General features: G+C 33.7%; 1 protein-coding gene across 1 annotated transcript in view; it reads right to left on the bottom strand.

Moving 5' to 3' along the window:
- The window catches only part of LOC126977260 (protein eiger), a 72,123-nt gene that overhangs the window by 28,418 nt on the left and 18,967 nt on the right, over window positions 1–24,738 (bottom strand). The window lies entirely within an intron of this gene.

Raw genomic sequence — 24,738 nt, forward strand, 5'->3', positions numbered from 1 at the left:
TCAAATTGTTCACTCAATTTTATGGAACGTGTAGTCATTGATAGATTTGCAGATGACGCCTATAATCTTGTGAAATACGGAGAAAGCTGAAATCCACTACGTTTTAAGAAACTGATCATTTTCAAACTAAGCCGGATGATATACTTAGTCGCCATATTGCACTGCACTTCTCATACTAACCTAAAATTAAATTTTTACTTAGGCAGTCCCGTCTCTTATTACGTAGTATTTACATCCTCTTTGAGACAGTAGTTTTCATTTTATGAACATTTTTATGACAATTTTTGTCTACGTGGATGATAGAATTGATTTTTGTGTACGGCTTTTTTAGGAGTTTTCATTCCATTCAAATAACTAAAAATTTGAATTAATACACCTCATATGCAAACCTTTACCTTTAATATGAATATAATACTATTATTTGTATGTGCTATACATTGATAGCTTTCAAGTCGGTGCCAAGCCAAATGTAATAGTAGGTACCCACCTGGCCACGCGCGACTTCGAGCGGGTGGCCAGATCTAAAACAAAACAACCCAAGCGGAGAGAAGCTGTTTATAATATTAAGTTTTATTTTTTTTAGGGCTTGGCACCGACTTAACCTATCAATAAGGAGCACATGTAAATAATAGTATTTTATTAATATTAAAGGTAAAGGTTTGCTTAAGAGGTGCATTAAATAAAATATTTAGTAATTTGATACTTTTCAGTTTTTAAAGACCGTTTTTTAAACGTTGCTTTTTTAATATAGGTATTTAAATAAAGCATTAGTGGACACAGATCATCCCTGCCCGAATATTATCGTTCAAACCTAGCTCAACCATGTAAAAATATTTTCTATACATGTCGTAGTAAGGGACATGAAATTGCTTTTAGTTAAAATTGTTTAAAGCAAAACATTTATTGGTACGAACGAACGCGTCAATAAACTTTGAATGATTGAAACCTTCACTGTCGATGATGCAGGTGCGACTTTTCATAACTCATAACACAATAAATGCATTAGGCTGAAAGCACGCCAAAGGGGCCATGTGTTTATATGCAGTTTATATCGGCTTTTTATGTTTCAATTCACGTATTTATATCTAAGCGTTAACATCGTACATATGTACATCATAAATAATAAATGATTTGCTTTTCTGCACCCTTGACAATCTATGTGCAAAACTTCTTGATAGTTAAGGTGTGAAAGCGAAATAAACTAACGCTTAACGATTTACATATAGCTTTTATTTTTACAAAAAATAATTATATGTCTACAGAATATGACAAATAAATCCATTTTTTCCTTACATTTCTATCTTTATTACACATCGCGAAAAAAATCACAGAAGTACTCCTAACTTTTACAGTTGGAGCCATGTTAATCATTGAATATAGATAAAAATTGTATGAAAAATTATTAACTGTTTACTAATGCTAAATAACATGACATAGTTTTGTTATTTTTGTAAAGAAAATTGTATTATATTTATAATGAATAAAAAATGCTTTAAATTCCGAATTAAAACTATGGAGATCTTGTACGAGACTTAACCTAGCTCCGCTCGAATCCTCAAGGCCGTTGGTTCGGTCCCCAGCCTTAACATTTATAATATTAGTTACAATATTTTATTGACGGACGGGCCAAAGCCTGCTATATATTGCCACATGCCAAAACACATCAGTGAAAATTAATTGCAAGCCGCATTCAAATCCATTAGTTTATTCAAAAGTTTTGCGAGTGCAAAATAAAAAAAAAATTTGGCCTTGGTTACAAAAAATTTCAAGGTGAAATAATTTATTTAATAATATTTAATGTTAGACAACATGAAACGTTAAAAATATGATGGTTTGAGTGAAATTGGACTACAATATAGCGAAGCACCTTTTATTTGAAAATAAACTATTTATTCATGCTGAAATGCCTACTTTTGAAGGAAATTTTATAATTATTTTCGTTTCAGAAGCTATTCATTACCGAAACAAAATAATAAAATAAATCTTACAATATTGGATGAATGCCAATTTAATGGAAATGAAATTGGAATTAAAATAATTAAAAATGACAAATCTATCCGTTTTCAGTATAGAGAGTAGATGCAAGTCTTAGGCAAGGAGTATCATCTATGTTTATGAAAAAGTGTCCGCCACAATGCGTTAAATTAGGGTGGCGCTGCAGTAGCATCAGACTGTAGATCATAATAGAAGCGCCAAATATAAAATAATAGTAATCACTCTAGATGCATGTTTCCCTAATGACTGTAAGTATTATTTACTACATTATTTTGTACAACGTAAGTTGTTGAAATTTTCAATAATTCACTACTTTAGTCGACAATGATATTAAAATTTCAACTCGGCATACTTCAGTTCGTTTCCAATACTTCAGTTCGGTAGCTTTCCAATTAGAGAGCATAATGCGACTCAGTGCCGCACAATGTGTGACTTGATTATGAATTAGTTTTAAAATGCACCAGCAGAGTGCGTGTGTACTAAGTTCAGTGTTGAAAAAAAATATTCATAGAGTTAGCAATCTAATAAGAAAATAAGATGTTGTCTTCTTTCTTTTGATAAATATGTTCATTTCCACGAAAACATTTATGATGTTTGCTTCATTAAATGATTCGATCAAGCCATTGCAACGTTGACAAAAGTCAGTATTACTACCGATATTAAATATCTGGATTAATGCCAACTTATAGAAAAAACACACGTTAATTTTCTGCCACTGAGTTCGTATCTATTCTATGCATCACCCGAAAGCTAGTACTTTTGAGAATGATCGATTGTGCGAAGCGTTGCTGTAGTTGGAACACTCAACTTATGCCGCATAATGCCCTCTAGTGCTGTAAATGGAAAACAGTCTTCATCTACAATTGCTACATTCATACCATACCCTTTGCCGACACCAGCGCCATTGTGGATGGTTTTTGAACTGGTTTTTACTACATAAGCTGGACACTTTTTTCAACTTTTCTCCCTTATGTGATGATTCTACTTGCCTCTGCCCTTCATAGTTTTCAGCTTTGAGACGCTTCAATTGCAAAATAAAAGGCATAAAAGGCCTTTATTTTCTTAAAATTTATTCCTTCAAAACTATTTTTATACTAGATACCTACTACTACCGCTACGGAAACAAATGGCGCTCTGAGAGTGAAGAAGCGGCGCAATAAACTCTCCTAGCATTCTTTTTTGCGCTCTTTTTAATAAAAATATACAATATTGTACTGTCATTGTTATTGCTATACAATAATCATAATCTAGTCCCAGGCTGTCCGATCACTTAGATATTCAGCAGTGGAGTAATAGGATTTACGACAGAGCCATTTTATAATAAAACATTTAAATTTATTTATAGATAATGCCTGAACAGTGGCTGGGACTTTATTATAAAAGTATATATTTACCCTTAAAGCTATTATGTTCCTTGAATCGTAAAAATACTTGAATCAAAATCAACAAGGCTATTCACATCTTCCTAAATTCATATGCAAACTAGTTCCGTAAATTGGAACACTCATAAAATAGAACTGCAAGGCGGACAGGAATCGTGTTTCGTTCCGATGACCTGTTTCCACGTTCAATAACGGATATGAACGCTCTCAACCCAGTTGCAAGGACGCTTTGATGTCGGCAAATTAAAATTTTAACAAATTGGCTACAATTGGATAATTGTATACTACACTTAAGAAGTGACGCTTTTAATCAGAATGTTTACAACTTGTTTACAGCCAATCTAAGCGGACGAAGAATAAGAATAGTAAATGAACGAATACAATCTATATTTATAATAATAAGAGATTTTCACCTATATATTGACTCATCACGACATCTCAAGAACCATAAGGCTCGAACGGTTAGCTCAGTTGGAAAAGCACTTGCACGGATCGCGAGAGATCGTGGGTTCGAGTCCCGCATCGTTCATAAAATTATGTTTTCAAATTTTCTTTGTGTATTAATCCCTTTAAAAACACAACAAATTGTTTATATCCAGAAAAGTTGAGTGAACTATAACGAGAGACTGTATATTATGTCTTTACCGCATTTGTTAATAAGGATGTTCACAATTTGTTATTTTAAAAGTGATATCCCTCACATCTGGCAGTGGTTACACAATTAAAATTTGTAAACAAAATTTATGAACGATGCGGGACTCGAACCCGGGCCGCTGCCACTCGGGTTCCGTCCGAGCGATCTTACAAACTGAGCCGACCGTTCGAGTACGCATGTGTCGTAAATTTTAATTTTAAATTAGGGTGTTCCAAAGAAATTATTTTTTAATGTTAAATTTGTGACCAAAATTTATGACGGATGAGGGACTCGAACCCGCGACCTCTCGGGTTCTGTCCGAGCGATCAATCCAGTTGAGCCAACCGTTCGACTACGTACGAAAATTATAATTTTAATTAAGGGCGTTCCTAAGAACTATTTTTCCTTCGGGTTTAGCCTACCACCGCAGAAACCCACATATGTGTGTTACACTAGGTATTTTTGTAGTAGTAGTAGGAATTTTTGAGTGAACTTCCATGCTACTTCCGCGATGTTTACTTGGTTTACACCCATTTTAAAGCTTAATCTGGTGTTGCAAGATAGCTAGGCCACTAGTGAACACTTCCCATTAGATAACCTATAGCCTTAGATAATTTAAACGTCTAGATAGAGCTTCTTGCTGTTTTTTTCTTTACGTGTGCATGTCAAGCTACGTCTTACACTCGAGATAAGTATGTCACTACGTGCGTTGCTGAAAATAGAGGTTAACAGTTCACCGCTATTGAATATTATGTTCAACAGTTCGGTTAGTAGCAACAATAAGTTTACACGTTAGGCTTGTCACTGGTTGGGCGAGCATCTAATATATTGATCTAGATTTTGTTTTATCAGCCTTTACCGTGTCGTAGATCAAGTTGCTGTTATTGCCTAGCTTTGTTACTTAACACATTGAGGAATTTTCTAGAAACTGTGACAATCATAATGTTAACACGAGGAACAAACATAAACTTGTTATGCTTACTACTCGGTTAAGTCGAGTTAGTAAGTATTTTATTGGCCGATGTATACACTTCTATAATATGCCCACCCAGAAAATGTACAAAACAAATGTGTTACGAAATTTAAAAGAATTGTTAAAAACCGTTTGTTTGGGAAAGGTTACTATACTATAGTATAAACGATTTTCTTAATGACACCGCAGACTGGGAATGAAGCGAACACCCTCAGGCTCTTTAATTATAAATGTTTATTGTACGATATTACATTGTAATCCATATTTTTATAAAAAAAAGCCCGCTGAGTTCATGCACCCGTTTTTAAAGGGTGGTAGTTTTTGGCGTTCAATAAGTGATTTTGAATAAAAACATTTGAATTCAAACCATCCGCAAAATACTAAAATAACCTTAGGAACCACACAGCTTGTGGGTTTCAGCAATACACTAACCAGACTGTAAAATTGCGATTTCTGTGCGTTTTAAAAAAACACAATTTTAAAACACACGCTTTATTTTATTTTCAAAACAATTATAAAAGTATAATTTAAACTCAACTTGAACAGGGATTCGACCCCCGTGTTATTGTTGTATTTCCCTTAAGCGAAGCCGGCAGATCTAACCCTTCCGTAGCAGACCGAAACACAGTAATGCTTACACATTACTGCTTCACGGGAGAAATAGGCACCGTTGTGGTAATCTAGCCGCCATCCTATACAAAGGAGCATCACACTGGTAAAATCATGATCATACTGCTGACTCCGACATATTAGTCGGAGGGGCTTATTACCCAAATCAACAATATTGGACAATATAACAGGACACATTAAACTGCTAACCAGATGTTAACTGCTCGATCAACGAGTTAAACAAAGTAAAGTAGATATAAAACAGGTAAGCTGTATTAGAATGAATTATAGACTTAAAGTAATGTATATCCCGTGCGACAGAGCTCCATAAAACTGCTCTCTCTATGTGGGCGTAAGCTATCTATAAATATCATAATATCTATGGCACGTACTATACAGGTGGAACAGAATAGTAATCTTACTAAAAGTTTCTTAAACGAAAACTTTCAACCGACTTAAAAAAAGAAAGAGGTTCGTTTCATTCATCTATGTTTGTTTTGTATATTTTTATCTCAAATCTCCGCCGTTTATAGATCGATTTTAAAATTTTTATTTTCGTTTGATTTCGTGCTAAAGGTAAATTGTAAAAAAATGATTGTGTGGTTTTATGAAACCACGGTAAAAGTGAAACATTTTTCACATTATAGACATTTAACTAAAAATTTTTGGAATAATATTTAATTAAGGATATAAAAATCGCTTTATCAATCTTAATTTTATACTTGGAAAGTTGGAATGATAATGGGAAATAATAATAATAGATAAAAGTAGACTAAGTCGCCAACTAAATGAGTAATAGTCTATACAGGCGCCGCCCGACCGTCACGCGACATGCAACACATATACGAAAAAGTTTGAGACGATGTTGTAAAAGTTACACTTTAAAAAATTTTTTTCAACAACAACGCAAGCTTTGTGGAAAGTAGAACGATGAAGGCTAGAAACGTCCACCGCAACATTCTGAAGGTCGGTATTTCACGGGCAAAATATGTATAATATTATGTTTTGAATATAATATGTAAAGAATAAATATAATCAGTGTTATTCCTAAAAATAAATATAAACATGGCTTAGACACGTGTTTGGTTAGACAGTGACCTAACAATAACGACGTCTAAAATTTTTATTTTTAGATTTCAAGGCAGTGTTTGTGTGCGCAGTGTTTAACTAAAACGTCGTTAAGCACAAAATAAACTAAAGAGTGCAGGAACCATTAAAGAAACGGAACGCAATTTTTGACAGCTGTCAACTATCTGTCATCATATAATCATAATCTTCCATGTGAATATGATCTATCCGTTAGACACAACTAAGACAAGCTTCAAATCGTGTTTAAATGTAAGCTATGTCTAAAGATTGTTGAACGCTAAACAACGGAAAGACACAGATTTGTACAAGAACAAGAAAATTTATTAAGAATTGAGTAAGATTTTATTATTTCCATCCTGTATATTAACCGTCCTTCCTGCTCTCTCCCACGCACCCTCGACACAGACATATCGGAATTTGATCAATGCAATGTCTGTGATCAATTTATTACCGCTCCTCACTATTTCATTCAGCATTATGCAAATAATTGATCAATTTTTCAGTACGCAGACGTGGTCGCTAACTATGGGCCTTATGAGAAAGCTCATGGTAGCTCAAAAGGTAATGGAGAGGGCTATGCTCGGAGTTTCCCTGCGAGATCGAATCAGAAATGAGGAGATCCGTAGGAGAACGAATGTTACCCACATAGTCCAAATGATTGCGAAACTGAAGTGGCAGTGGGCAGCGCACATAGTTAGACGGATAGATGGCCGTTGGGGTAGTAAAGTCCTCGAATGGCGACCACGTACCGGAAGACGCAGTGTTGGTAGGATGGACCCACAGGATGGACCGACGACCTGGTCAAGATCGCCGGAATACGTTGCATGAGGATACCGCAGGACCGATCGTCGTGGAAATCTTTGGGCGAGGCCTATGTCCAGCAGTGGACGTCTTTCGGCTGTTGATGATCTATTTTTCAGTGATTGTGAGATACATAGTCTCTTAAAAAGAACAACACAGATACAGACACAGAGGCAAGTTAGGCTCGGTATCCACCAAAGCGGAGAAGAGAGGAGATGTATTTTGATAACCAATCAGATTTCGTTACTTCCACATCTGCTCTTCGTTTAGGTTCTATGGAAAAGGATCAAGCGGAGAGGAGAGGAGATGTCTCAATTGTCTTTAGAATTTTGTGGCGCATCGAGCGATATAGCGCAAGCCTTTCCCCGCTGCCTTCTACCCACGCCTCAGACATTCAAAAGCGTTGCTATAAACACAGCTCACATATCCTCTCCTCTGCTCTTTGGTGGATACCGGGCCTTACAGGAAGCCAATCGCCTGACGTCGCCAGAAAAACGTTATAGATGCTTATTGCTTTATCCAAATATTGTGAGTTTTCTTGAGTGTAAATTTCGCTAAGATTCGACACGTTTTGCCTTCCTTGCATTCGCCTAGATTGAGGCTTAGATCTATAGAACCTACTTAGACTTTGCTTAGACTTTATTTACGTAAAATTGGACTGTCTTATCTTAAGCACAGTATATTTTCCACTGTCAAAAGTTTACAAAAACGAAATTAACATTATGGTAAGCTTACTATCGGTAATATATAAGTTATATATATATTCTTTGTAATGTGACTCATTTTTGGTTTCTATTTAATGTGATAGGGAATATAGGTTCAAATTCAAATTTAAAAAAAAATATTCACTGTAAAACTTTATGAGCTATTTAGTGCAAGTCAGGACGGAGTACAAAAGTTACAATAGCATTCAAAGAAGTATAACAATATTCATTAACAATAAGTTTTGAAATATTAATTCCAACTATCTTTATCCTTCAAATAATCTTTCACATTATAATAGGCCTTAGATGTTAATTTATTTTTACGATACATTTGAATTTTTTAATCGGTTATATTTTAATATCACCTGGGAGTTTATTATAAAATATTACTTATACTTTAATACCTAGATTTAGATTTTTTATGAAAATAAGGGACAAGACGATCAACTGGGAAGGACGTTCAGCTGATGGTAATTGATACGCTCTGCCCATTACAAAGCAGTGCCGGCCAGGATTCTTGAAAAACCCTTGCACCTTGAGACATAAGATGTTTTGCCCGTTTTGACTCATTTGCCCAGTAATTTCATTCGCTACGGCGCGGCGCCTTTCTGACCGAAACACAGTAATGCTTACACATCACTGCTTCACGGCAGAAATAGGCGCCGTTGTGGTACCCATAATCTAGCCGGCATCCTGTGCAAAGGGGCCTCCCACTGATGTTTTGAGATAATTAATGCCTTTTATTATATCATGGGCTTAATTTTATTTGCTTTTAGGATGTAATAGTGATATAAAAATAGGGTATTCGCCAATTCGATACAGGCACATTTTAATAATATTTTGTATTCAGTGGCAGTTCTCCAACGGAATTCCTACTTCCTATCGATTATGGTAAACGTGTGATCCGTTGTAATAAATTAATTCTTTATTTAAAATTTCTTTGCATGACATTAATTTATGCGTGTTTTAATTTGACGTTTCGTCAAATTTATTTCATATCAAATTCTATATGCCGATAAATTCTAAATTTATATTGTGCTAAATATTAAATAGGTATTTTTTATAGGTAAATAGACGATACATGATATTTTAGGTAATTTTTTACACCTTGGGTCCATTATTGGATTAGAAAATATCCCTAATTTTTTTGAAAATATAATATTATTAATAGCAATGTCACCTTTGGATAATCCGGCTTCCCAACCGTGAAGGATTTTTGAAATGAGTTCTGTAGTTTCGGAGCCTTTTCAATGAAAACAAACAAACTTTCCTCTGTTTAATATTAGTATAGATAAAGTTTTTGTATTTCACATGTTATACCTGTATGGAAACGACAAGGCATAGAAACATAAGCACAAAGAGATAAGATGAACTTGCGATATAAAAATCAATACTGGATGGTTGTTGCTGATAGATAACAAGTTTCTTACATATCTTAATATATTTAAATTACGTGACACGTTGTTTTTCCGCGATGGACTCCTAAACTAATGAACGGATTTAAATGGGGATTACTTAATGGAGTGCAGTTTAGTCCAACTTGAGAGATAGGATACTTTTTATTTTGATTTGAGACCCTTAATATTTTTTATGTCCAATATTTGTTTTGTATGGACATAATTTCTGTGAGAGAATTTATTGACGCACGGTTTGACAGTTCTGCTGTGAAACAATTTCATTATAACAATAAGGAGCATACGTTAAAAGAATCTAGATGTTATAAAAAATTATTGACAAATTTATAAAAAAAAAAAAACAATATTTTGTTTATTTATTATATACAGAACAACGTCTGTATGGTCAGCTAGTATATATATGTATATAGTATAACATGACGTGGTCATTAACGATATTTATTGATAGAATTTGATACACAATTTTCGTTCTAATTTGAACAAATTTTCTTGTCTTTGATCATCAAATATCAAAAGTATACTGAATCTGATGCTTATCACGAAGTCACTTATATCTTATAAACATATTTAGGAGTTTGACAGGAATTGAACAATTTGACTTTGTTTTTTTTTTTGCATGCCGTGCCGCTCTGAATTCAATTGCGCTCGTCACCTTCAGACATAAGATGTTAAGTCTCATTTGCACAGTAATTTCACTAGCTACGGCGCCCTTCCGACCGAAACACAATACTGCTTCACGGCGGAAAAAGGCGTCTGTTTGGGTCGCATAATCTAGCCGCGTGCTGTGCAAAGGAGCCTCCCACTGATCTCGTTAAACGTGTCGCCTCACAGGTGACTTATAGGCCACAAAGCGAGTAAGTAGTAATTAAGTATTAATAGGAACGGTTAATATTGTTAGTAGTATACTGCCGTAAACATAAATTTGTATGGGTAACTTTTTTGTATAACAAAAATTTATATTTTCCGGATATACATCCTTTACTTGGGCTCTTAGATATCTTGATAAGAAGCTTATCGAAATATTTTAAGTGCTAACTTCTTACGAAATGACTGTAGAAAATGTATGGTGAGCAAAATGTCGGCATTACCAATAAATTATGAATCACATAGTAAAAAATAAACTCGAAATATTTTGTAAAGTTTTTAAAGTGATAACCCTCACTTCTAGGATAAATACACAAATAAGTTTGAAAACAAAATGTTATGAACGAAGCGGGACTCGAACCCACCACCTCTGGCGTTATAAAGAAAGTTAAAGTGTACAGTGAAATTATAAATTGTTTAGATTTACAACAGCGACATCTCAAGTCAATTTCCTAATATGCAAATATTGGGGTTGACCAGGTTATCAACTGTAAAGTAGATCCTGTAGATGAAGCCACAACCTGAGAGTTGAACAAAGCATAAAAGATTTTATGACTATACGTGACTCGAACGGTTAGATTAGTTCGCAGAGCACCGGCACGGAACGCCAGAGGCCGTGGGTTCGAGTCACGCATCGTTCATAGCATTTTGTATTCAAATTCGAAATATTTTATACAAAACACAGCAGTTTATTTAAAAAAGACTGATAAAATGTAATACATATTTTCATTGGTATACTTGTTCTGGAACAGTTTCCGTAGTAAGATATATTGAAACACACCACATATACGCGATGTTTCACGACCGCCACTATCGACAAAAGTACCTGATCTCAAATTAACATTAAGTAGAGAACAATCATAATCAAACAGAAACAATACTATTTGAAAACTGCTGTCGATACATAAAGTCATTAATATATCAAATTATTAAAATGGACCAAATAAATCTCCTTGCGGGATGAGTATTTAAACTCATACAGACGATTTAGCAAATTATTTCATCTGTTATCGTGCCATTTTAACTAAATAAATAACATGATCCATTTAACTGTTGTTTGATTTCATCGGACAATAACTATAATGTTAATATTTTATTATATTTATGTGCACATAAATTGTTATGAGAAATTATCGCTTCTCTTTTAATCTTGGATTAAAGCCAAATAAATTGGTGCATAATGCAATCGTTTTAAATGAAGAGTTCATGTGAATAACTTCTGTGAATTTAGTCCAATTTGGTTTATTCTTGTTCATATATAGTCATGCACAGAATTTGTCAAGAAGGATAGCTCTTAATAGATGATGTTAAAAGTGTTTAATGAAATACCACGGTTTCCCCAAATATAACTCAGTACACTCTACTACTAATATATTGTAATCTTGAAGTCGAACCATAGACACTTATTGGTTCGAACTTCGAACAAAAGTTTGTGTTGTATCATTTTATTATAGTCCAGTAGTACTTATCTAAAAAGCACCTAACCTTTCTCGAAAATTACTTGGATCGTGTCGTTATAGCAAGATGGTAAATAATGTAACACTTTGGATTGTTTATTTTTTTATGAAAATAAGGGACGAAACGAGCAGGACGTTCAGCTGATGGTAATTGTTACGTCCTGCCCATTACAATGCAGTGCCGCTCCGGATTCTTGAAAAACCCAAAAATTCTGAGCGGCATTACAATTGCTCTCGTCACCTTGAGACATAATATGTTGTTAAGTCTCATTTGCCCAGTAATTTCACTAGCTACGGCGCTCTTCAGAGCGAAAGACCAAAGCACAGTAGTGTTTACACATTACTGCTTCACAGCAGTAATAGTTGCCGTTCTGGTACCCATAATCTAGCCGGCATCCTGTACAAAGGAGCCTCCCACTGTTTAAAAAAACTGTTGGTTTGGTCTCTGAGACTTAGAAATCTCAATATTTTTTTAAAATATGAAGTACCTACATCTAATTCCATAGCAAGAATATTGAATACTGAATCAGACTAGTATTATTATAACAATTTACCACATTCATTTTAGAACATTTGGATCCGTCATAAGCCTCTGAGTACATATAGCATCGTCAAAACTGCCCTTTTCCGAAAAATTCTTAAGTGATTCATATTGTTCTTGTCTTAATGTTCTTGTGCTGCAAACAGCTGTTGTTTTTCAGGTGTTTTATAGACAGACCGTTAGTTAAAAATAGCTACTAAGCATTAAATAATTTAATGTGACTAATTACAATAAGTTCTATAAAATTCTTAATAGTTTTAACGGTAAATCTCATCTTTGTAATGGGATATTGTCAGCCAATAGTCAGACGCGAAATATAATGATTTAAAGAATAGGCCTGCTGTAACATTTTATAACTCTTCTTCAGATAATCTTAATGATCAGCCAGCCTGGGATTAGATTATAAGTGTCTTCAGAAATAACTTATGTACAACAAAAAGTAGTAAGTAGTAAGCGCAAAAGAAGAACTCTGGTAACTTTTCTTTCGTATCTATGAAGATCACAGAGCGCCAATTGTTCACCGAACGGTGTAAATGATTAAAATAACATAAAAAAAACCATTTATATGATACAAATTATTTCTTGTTACAATCGAATCGCGTTATATCACTACCTCGATAATTTTAGTATCTCCGAAAAACATTGGAGAATATTAAATTATATAATAAGATATACTATTCGTATTGAATATCTGTTACCAAAATGTCGGTGTATCTAACGGCCGTTCCCAATATTCAGTCTATCTCTATCTTGAGATAAAAATCGTAACTCACCTTATACGTACACGCTGTCTGTCAATGGGACGACGTATAGCTTACCAGCGATAGAAGCTTGTATGGAAATTGCAATTCACGCGTCACAATATTTACAATATTTACAAGAAATCGATATTATCAGTAATGATTACTGCCGTTCCCAATGTACTATCTACAGATAGAGATAAATTTCTACCTTCTACTGTCAGTAATTAGTTGTCTATAATCTGATGCTATCCCAATATATCCAAAAAGTCATTCTTATCGCCTTATATTGGGATGCGTGAATTGCAATTTCCATACAAACTTCTATTGCAAAATTTGCCCTACCCGCATTAATGAAAGAATATTCTAATTATTTCTTAATAATCCTAACGTGTTTGAGAACCCTAAAACCGATAAAGATAGAATCTTAGATTAAGGATTGGTCTGCGCTGCGTTCGAACTAGATACCGTACTACACTACCTAAGACCAATAGCTGTTTATAACCTCTTTTAATACTATAATATCATTGGTTTATTAGTCCAACTTTATATCGTATTTGTGTTGGCTATTTTTAAAGATGCTTGCACGTGTGGCATCTTGACACTCAATTGCATCTTTAAAATTTTGTAACCACCTACGCTTCGTGTTATTTACATTGAAATTAATAAAATATAAAATACTTACTGATGATATGTGAATCCAGTGTCTTTCTTATTTCTTTAAGTATTATTTAAAAAGTTTTAATTATTAGCAAAGTTTAAAAGAACATGTGGCACGTCAACTTCACACTTGTTCGAGACTGGCTTGAGTACGCCCAATTGGGTTTTAGTATTAGTTGCCGCACCTTGTGACTATGCCTGCGGTATCTATTTTTTTTATGAAAATAAGGGCCAAGAGGAGCAGGACGTTCAGCTGATGGTAATTGATACGCCCTGTCCACTACAATGCAGTGCCGCTCAGGATTCTTGAAAAACCCCAAAAATTCTGAATGGCCTACAACCGCGCTGGTCACCTTGAGACATAAGATGTTTAGTCTCGTTTTCCCAGTAAATTCACTAGATACGGCGCCCTTCAGAACGAAACACAGTAATGCTTACACATTACTGCGTCACGGAAGAAATAGTCGCCGTTGTGGTACCCATAACCTAGCCGGCATCCTGTGCAAAGGAGCCACCCACTGGTTAATCTAGTTGGAGCGCAGCAGAGACCAATCCTTAATCTAAGCCTAACGATCTGTTTGAGAAGCCTAAAATAGACAAAGGTAGAATAAATATTTAGAGTAGAGCTAAAAAGCGTTAATGAATACGCAGAAAAGTATATTTATTATACTTGCTTATTCTGTTTACCGTCAGACTTAACTGGAAAGCGTAACTCGATACGTTTGGAGAAACAATGTTGAGTTAATGGGTGCTTACATAATATGAAACGGAGACATTTCTAAACAATACGTTGAACGCACGTAATATCTTCTATAATCTAATTATCTAGGCTAAAAGCACGTACTGCGCAGTAACTAAGGAATTCAGGCTTATTCAATGATTATATTATTAAATTTCTATTACTTAGCTTTTGAGATTGTGAGTACGATCGATCAGAAAGATACTCTACTAAGTCCTTATTATTATGATAAACGCAAAAGTTTGTCTGGATGTTTGTTACTCCTTCACACAAAACTAATCAATTTATGTTAATGAAACTTTACAATAATACTAGTGGACCCGACAGACGTTGTCCTGTACACACGTCTTAAATTTGAAAACCGGTCCAGCCGTTAGGCGGAGTTCACTAACATACACATGAGCAGGAGAATTATATTATATGGACGGAATTGAGACTCTAAACCAATCTCAAATTCACTGGAACACCCAAAAAAAAATCATCAAAATCGGTCCAGCCGTTCAGGAGGTAGTTTAATTGTGAATCTAAATCATTCTCAAATCCACCTGAAGCCACACAGAAAGTTTCATTAAAATCGTTCAAGCCGTTTAGGAGGAGTTCAGTTACAACAGACGTACAAAAGAAATATATATATTAAAACTAGCTGACCCAGCAAACGTTGTATTGCCGATATTAAAATCGTGATACAAAAGTAACTGTTGATCGTATATGGGTGAAAATTTGAAATTGTATGTATTTTTTAATGCTGACAAATTTAAAAAAAAATGTCAAAAAAATTAAAAAAAAAATTCGTGTGGACTACCCTTAACATTTAGGGGGATGAAAAATAGATGTTGTCCGATTCTCAGACCTACCCAATATGCACTCAAAATTTCATGAGATCGGTCCAGCCGTTTCGAAGGATAAACTCCAACTACAAACACGACGACGTGAGAATTTTATATATTAGATATAGGTTATACATAAGAATACCAACCTTTCCGAAGTAGCAGTAGATTCAATAAGAAGAAATTTTTGTTATTATCGTTACCTACATGAATAAAGTGATTTTGATTTGTCACATAGGCCATAATTTATAAAGATATTGTGTGATTTGTCTAAAATGTAACGATAACGACTGTAAGGTACATACGATATACTATATTTCACTAACAATTATTCTGTTTAACATAGTTAATATATTATTAATATCAAAAATAATCTTTTCTGGATGTCCGTAAATACAATACAAGACTGTATTTATGAATCGGTGTCTGTGGCAGGGAAGTTCTTATTGAAAAAATATCGTACCAGAATATTTTTTTATGATGTTGTGTGAACTTTCTAAAATATGACGATAAGTGTTAATGATATTTAAAAGTAAATATTATAATATCATTGATAAGTGTTAAGTAAGTAGGATAGAACTCTTCCATTTGCGAGCTATTCTGGCGTACGTTTCAAAAACCATTAGAGTTACACATTAATAATGTAGTTATGATATAAGACCTGATTATATGATATAATAAGCTAACATAATATCTAACTTAAATTTCTCCATTCCAAGACGTTTACCAAGACAACCGATTAATAAAATATTTTCAAATAATTACTCTAGAACGAATGTGTAACAATACGGTCCTTATAATAGAATATCTACAACATTCAATGATATCAACGAGCATGACGTTGACATTTTTCACGACACGTTTAAGTCATTTAGAAATAAAGTTTTAGAAAAAATAACGACCACGGTAGATAATAGTTTGTATTAGATTGTTAATAACTTATTATTCTTACTTTTATTTTTTGTAATTCCACACTTACCACTTTATAATTATTTACATTGTATAGTTTCTAGAATTAAGATTTATTACTAAGTTACTTAATTTTTTTCATAATTAAAATGCTGAATGTACCTAATTAGAATAACCAACCTAGAATTAGTATGTAAGTGCAAATCAATTGTTAATGTTAAGTTGAGTTATTGTTGGTACATCTTAAATAAATAAATAAAAATAAATAAGTATTCATCTTACATAGTCCTACAAAAAAAGCCTACCTTACCATAAATCTATATTTTATGTGAAGTCATTATCGCCAAGATAGTGAACCATAAAATATAGAATAAACAAATTGGCACTTATATCAAATTAAATACTTTTATCGGCTATGGTATGTATTTAAATAAAATAAACTTCGTCTTTTACACTACATCATTTGGACCAATATTTGAATAGTTACGACGATGGCCATCCGAGTGCGCGATACTATGATGCGGTCCGGCGGTGGATGAACTAATTAATAGATTAAATTAAAATTGTACAGTTTAACGTGAGGTCGAGATAATATATACTACAATACATACGAATAGGCTACATATTTTCACGCCAGATGCAGGTATAATATATTTTTGCTCCTTTACGTTACTCCTGGCCGCGGATAACATCGCGGGTAGTAGCAAGTTTATACTAATACTATAAGGAAATATATATTACTTCAATGTGTATTATATCAATTAATAAATTATAACAAAGAATTTTTCTAATATAACATTCTAACCACAGAGTACAGATACGTAAATACTGAAATGACTCAAGTAATTTTTATAATGTACTACCAAAAAAAAAAAAACAAAAAAAAATCTCAAAAGCACAACAAAAAAGGACAGTCAATGCATTTTTTAGGCCTAGGCTTTTTAGACGTTAATAACTTAATAAGCCCTTTTTTAACTCTTTATTTTTATTGCGTCGCAAAAGGTGTGAAAGATAGAGTATTTTCCTCAAGAATAAAGCCTGTCTTAGTCTTGGGTGGCTTGAATCACTGGGTTCACTCAAGACTCTAGACCAGGGGTGCTCAAACGGTCGATCGGGATTCGCAGGTCGATCGCGAGTGCTTTTTGAGTCTATTTCGACAAAAAAATCCGGTATAATAAACTAAAATCGGTAATTACGTACCATCTTATGAAAAGTATGCTCAGGACATGCAGTGTCATGCAGATTCAACATCCAAAGTCACTATTTAGTTAAGCTTGGAACTTTAGAACGCGTTTGTTTTGTAAGAACCAATAAACTCGCAATTGTGAATAACAATTATGAGATTTTTCATTGACATTTAAGAGCAGACCTACCCTTACCTTGACTAAAAAAATGCATATTTTGCGCAAAACTAATATCTATGTCATTGTGACACTCTACCTAGACGACAATCCTTCATCACACATACTTGAAGCCTCTCAGAGCCGATCAATCGTAGTCTAACAATTTTGAGGTAGATCGCCAGCAGTTCAAGCTTGAGCGCCCCTGCTCTAGACTCAACACCTGACCAAAGCGACGTCGTTCAGTATCCAATATGACGCCTAAAGACAGTTCTTTATACCTCAGGTTTTATATCTGCAATTATATGCATAAATTTATCATATATATATATATAATATTGACGTCATTAGTAAATATTGTAACCTAAGCATCCAATTAAAAATTCTTACCTCCTGTCGACTTCTGTTTTCAAACTCGTTATATAGGTCAATTTTAAAAGGCGCCAAAATATAGGTCACCCATACTGAGATTGTGCCTCTCTGTTTTGATATCATTATATAATGTTTACAACATAACACATGTGGCATCTTAGCATCTACTACGAACATAAGTTTGCAGAATTCTATTTTGGTACTGTTATTAAGGTTAGGAGTATTTAGTGCCATTGCGTCATATCCCACAAGCGAGTTGCCAATTATAGACAGTAGTTATAAATGATGTAATTATAGATTTCGCCACCAACATTGGATTTTTACGATAACATGACGTTTAAGCTATGTGCGGGAGTTATCACTAAGACCCGGTATCCAGCAAAGCGGAGAGGAGATTTACCAGTGCGAGGCTCTTTTGCACCGGATGCCGGCTAAATTATGGGTACCACAACGGCGTCCATTTCTGCCGTGAAGCAGTAATGTGTAAGCATTACTGTGTTTCCGTCTGAAGGGCGCTGTAGCAAGTGAAATTACTGGGCAAATGAGACTTGACAACTTATGTCTCATGGTGATGAGCGCAATTGTAGTGCCGCTTAGAATTTTTGGGTTTTTCAGGTATCCTGAGCGGCACTGCATTGCAATGGGCAGGACGTATCAATTACAATCAGCTGAAAGTCCTGCTCGTCTCGTCCCATATTTACATTAAAAAAAACATATTCCGGTTTCCATTTTCGCTCCCGTTCTCATCATATTATATTAATTTTATTTCGAGGATGATTGCTATGGCAAACTAAACCTACTTACGTGTAGTTAAAGCTCATCGACATGAACTTCTGTTTATCAAAAATCCTCGGGAACCATAGATTCTTTCCGGGATAAAATGCAGCCTATGTCTTTTCCCAAGCTCTAGTCTTTCTATGTACCAAATTTCATCAAAATCGGTTCATTATCTCCGGCGTAAAAGCGTAACAAACAAAATTACATTCACATTTATAAAATTAGTAGGGATATACTATACTTCTACCTATACGTCTTTTGCCGCGTTAGGGAAAAATTATCAAAGTGAATTTTTACGATGCGCGCGCACACCGTCACGTAAATTCGACACCCTGACGTTAGCTGGTCAACTAGACCATTTGTATCATACTTCAGCTTCCATGGCTAGTAGTTATATTGTAAGTCTTTGCTAAGTACCGATTGACTACACATGTGTTGGTTATGTTTATTAAACACAACGAGTTTTTAATTAGCAGATAAAGGTCGGGATATGTAGAATAGTTATTAATTTTATATAAAACTTGTCAATATTCCTGTGTGAGGCCGCTATTCCGAGAAATCGCCACAACAGCGCAATTGAAACTTGAAGACTGTATATTAATAATGTTTATATTTACAAAAACAGAAACTATATCTACAGCATATGAGAAATAATTACATTATCTTTTTGCACGCCTTTTAAGCGTGAGGTAGTGACTCTCGACATGTCAAAATAGTAGATTTTACAACGAATGCACAAAACGAACCATTTTATCCGAGCATTCGGCGAGGGCTGATAGTAATGTCGAGGATAAATGGTTATGTGGACGAGTTATAAACTCTGCTTTTCATTTCGATTGCGAGGAAATAAAACAGTGGTATAACATGGACATTTTTAACAATTTTAGCTAATTTTAAGATATTAATAAACGAACGAAAAAACAAGACCTGTTTCCCGCCGTTTTTTTTTATTTAATCTTACGACATTGATATTAGGCTTGGGCTCCAGACCTATACAGCCAACTATTAAATTAATTTTGTAATATATATTTTTTAATATTAATTAAATAACCTACCGTATTTAAATTTTAATTTTAATATCTTTTATGTCTTAAAAAACACATGAGGCAAATAAATTAAAGTAAATGTTATAAAAAAACAAATTCTATCTCTGACCTTTTTATTGTTTTGGCTGTATGGCTCATTTTCTTTGCCTTAATATAGTTACATTTATGAGTAGATACGTTAATGCACTTATGCACAAATTTTGTGCAGCCTATTTCGTGCACAAATAAGCAATTTCAGAGCATGAGAAGTGAAAGAGAAGTTCTCTCGAAATTGAAATGTTTTTTTTTGTTTATTTATATCGCACTTATATCAAGATAGAGATATTGAGACACAAGATTTATGAACCGATTTACGTGATTCATCTCTAGTTTGATATTTGCCATTAAACCCATAAAAATTTAACATAGTTTGGCCCAGTACTTTTCATTTTATGACATTTTTTCTGAATATTTTTGATTACGTGGATGATATAACTATAGTACGGCTTTTTAGGAGTTTTCATTTAGATTGATAATTTATTATTTAAAAGTATTAAGCCGTGTCCCGATAAGTTGGTTTTAGGCTACTCGTTAATTATAGCTACAAGAACGTGAAATAACGTTTCGAACAGCATTTTTTCGGAGCCGACTCTTTTTTTCTGTTCCCGTTTCATGGGATCGATATTGTTTAATAAGTAGTTTTTATACATACTAATGGTATCAGATTTGCAAAAGAGGTGTTTTAAATTAAATCTTTTTTAAGTTATGTTATACTTCTCAGTTTTTGAAGTTGAGTTTTTTTAGACGTAGTTTTTTTCTTTTATTTTTCACTAATGGTGACCGATAAACTAGTTATTAGCATTGGTAGCATCTTCACGAACCAGGTCATTATTGAATCCGATACTATTTACATGCCGAATTAATAAACACCAATAGTAAATTATCATACTAACAAATAAAGACATGTCGCGTTTAACTTATAATATCCGGACGACCGAGCCCTGCTTGGATTTTTATGAATGTACAAAACTTGAACAAAAAAAACTAATAGGACATCTGGATTCGAACCGGGGTCTTCTGCTTTCCGGATCACCCAATGTCCGATCTGAGCTTTTTTATTCTTGTATATAGTGGCGAAATGTACCTTTGTATAATATTGTAGCTGTTTCTCATTAAAACACAGATAAACCTACTTTTTTTTAAAAGTGAAACCTAGCTAGATGGATTTATCGCCCTCGAAATCCCCTGTATACTAAATTATATGAAAATCGTTGGAGCCGTTTCCGAGATTCAGATTATATTTATATATACAAGAATTGCTCGTTTAAAGATTACCTAATTAGCATGCCGAGAAATATTTAAATCTGCAATGACGAAGCAGAGGTAATAACATGTATTAATATATTTATTTCTCTTATTTCCTCTCGCGGATGTATTTAGTGAGCAAATGTATAATAATAATAAGTATTTCCTTGAATAAACTTAGTTAGTATTATTTATTTCTTGTTGAATTTTACTTCTAAGTTACTGTATTTTACTTTACTGTATATTATAATAATTGATATTGTTAATACATATAAGTGACAACTGTATTGGTGTAAACTGTAAGTTTTCCATAAAATAAATTTACAATATTGACACGATCTGCCGAAACGCTACAGAGAGGAGCATGATCCCGATCATCAAAGATTATCAGACAAAATAAGAACGTGCACACACGCAAACAAAGGATGTTTCTGTTATAATAAGGAAACTTAAATGGAAGTGGACGGAGCATACTATAAGAGGACAAGTGAAATGGTGTAAAACTATATGAACTGGTATCCGAGAGACAGAAAAAGAAACCGAGGTTGACCATTTAGGAGATGGGTGGACGAGATTAAAGCAGTTGCCGGTTGCAGTACATGGACTAGAACAGCTGAAAACAGGAGTCAGTGGAGGCAGTTGGAGGATGCCTATGTCTATAATAGACAAACAGACAAAACCCATAATTATTCAACTAATTAAAAAAAATGTATATATATATAATTTATGAAGGAAAATACTATCAAATTTAAATAATAATTATGCATGTAAAATTAGATTAAGTATTTTGTATAAATAAAGGCTATTTTATTTTTTATTTATTTATTTTATACATATATTGACACGATCTTACACAAATTATCTTGCCCCAAAATAGGCACGGTCTGTAGGCAGCAGTATAGTCATTATTTTTTTATAGTCATTATTTACTGGGGTTATACTTATAGGGGTCATCGGATCATATATGTATCACACATCGTTAGGTTTTTTTCAGCTGAGGGTAGGGCTTGCCATGCACGCTTAAATGACACTGCTCGTGGCAAAGACGTGGGGCGAGTCGTTTCCTTCCCTATGATATTATGTGCGAGGGAAACGATGGCTGGTTCATGCTTCATGTTCGTGAAATTGGTGATAGGCCATTTTAAGTTAATATTTTAAATATATACTTACTCGCATAAAACCTTTACTTATTTACAGTGTATGCGAATTATGTTATATTTTATGATTAATCACTTCATTTTCTCTTTTTTTAACCTACACAAGTAACTCGAAACACTTTACAAAAATAGTATACAATATAATGTAAAATACTGAAACTATATATGAAAGAGAGTGGTGATGAGTTTCTTGCCACTTCTTCTCATTAAAGCTCAACTTTTTCGAAGTGGTGGTAAAGTATTTGGCATAATATATAAGTGTCATTTTGACCTATATCAATAAATAATTTTTCTTACTTTGTTTCGTAAATCACAAATATTTATGACTCATTCTGTTATTACTTCCCTATCCGCAATCTTGGATACCAATGTTCTATCTACTTTCATTGATCCTCCGTATTTTGATTATTCAACGTATTTATTCGGATTCGTTCTTTTTTTTATAATAAGGGACGACATGAGCAGGACGTTCAGCTGATGGTAATTGATACACCCTGTCCATAAAAATTCAGTGCCGCTCAGGATTCTTGAAAAATCCAAAAATTCTGATCGGCGGCACCACAGTTGCGCTCGTCACCTTGAGACATAAGATGTTAAGTCTCATTTGCCCAGTAATTTCACTAACTACGGCGCCCTTAAGACCGAAACACAGTAATGTTTACACATTACTGCTTCACAGCAGAAATAGGCGCCATTATGATACCCATAATCTAGCTGGCATCCCGTGCAAAGGAGCCTACCACTGGTAAACTCCCACTAAAGTCGCACATGCTCTTGTTAAAGTTGCACAATGCATTTAGCATTCGAAAATATGTTGGAATAATAATTTTCATTGCTTTTGTAATAAAAACTAATTAGGGAATTATTTTATTTACCAAATGCTAGTTCATGTATGACTAACAAAACCGGGAATTCTCACGATCATCAACTAATTAGACTGATGGCTGATAAATTATGAGTCAATTGTTTATCTACCAAAGTTCTGTGAAGCTAGCGGTTACACAAATATGCATAATTTTATCTAATATATAAAATTCTCGTGCCATGGTGTTAAACTTTGAACTCCTCCAAAACGGCTTGCTGATTCTCATGAAATTTTGATTGGGTAGGTCTGAGAATCGGACAACATCTATTTTTCATCCCGCTAAATGTTAAGGGTGGTCCACGCCAAATTAAATTTTTATTTTTTTGACATTTTTTTTAAAATTTAATTTTTTTTTTTAAAAATACATACAACTTCAAATTTTCACCCATCTACGATCAACAGTTACTTTTGTATCGCGATTTTAATATCGGCAATACAACGTTTGCTGGGTCAGCTAGTTTATTTATAAATATATACACTATTGCTGATCGTAGGATTCACTTTGTGTTCTTTCTCTTCTTTTAATTAAAATAAAAGGCGGCCAAGTGCGATTCGTACTCGCCCATGAAAGGTTCCGTAGTAGAATGTAACATGATATAAAAGTTCTTGTAGTTCGTTGTAACTTTGATCGATGTTTTAATGATTGTTTTTTGATTTGATTTGTATTTTTTTTTAAATTAAGTTATTGATAAGTAAACAATATAATTATATTATATTTAAGTTGATTGAATGAAAGGTAAATTCCGGTTTACGATTTATGACGTATTAAACAAAACTACTTACTAGATCTTTTTCAAACCAATTTTCGGTGGAAGTTTGCATGGTAATGTAGGTATATCACATATTTGTTTAGTTGTATGATTCTCTTATTTTAGAAGAAACAGGGGGGGGGAACACACATTTATCACTTTGGAAGTGTCTCTCGCGCAAAGTATTCAAAAATTATTCTCGTTTAGAAAAAAATTATAGTAGAAACCTCAAGAAACGTATAGGTTTGCTGAAAAGAAATTTCAGTTTCAGTTGTAAGTGGGAAACCTCAAATTTTATTGTATTTTTTTTATTTTTGTGTGAAAATCTTAATGCAGTTCACATAATACATCTATTTACCCAGTTTCAACAGTATAGTCTTATAGTGGAAAAAAGTGGCTGTGAATAAAAACACACACGGACAGACAGACAGGCATGACGAATCTATAAGCGTTCCGTTTTTGCCTTTTGGCTTCGGAACCCTAATAAGTGTGTGTTTACATTATGTACGCACGCAAAAAGTTATTCTTTTTTGGCGTAATAAAACATAAATGTCTACAAACATTTATTCCTCGTGCTATTTTACGTTTTTAGAAAAAACAATATTGATATAAAGAAGGTATTAAATATAACCAATGAAAATATTATTTATACTTTAATTAAATATCATTAAATTATTTTTATAGAATTGAAGAGAAATATATTTTTTATTTTAAGACGTGTATATAAATTGAAATTTATTTAATTCTTATCAATTGGTTGTGGTTCAGTATACATATTATGAGTTACAAGTCTTGGTATAGTATGATAC

This window comes from Leptidea sinapis, chromosome 44, assembly GCF_905404315.1.
Source record: "Leptidea sinapis chromosome 44, ilLepSina1.1, whole genome shotgun sequence".
Classification (NCBI taxonomy): Eukaryota; Metazoa; Arthropoda; class Insecta; order Lepidoptera; family Pieridae; genus Leptidea; species Leptidea sinapis.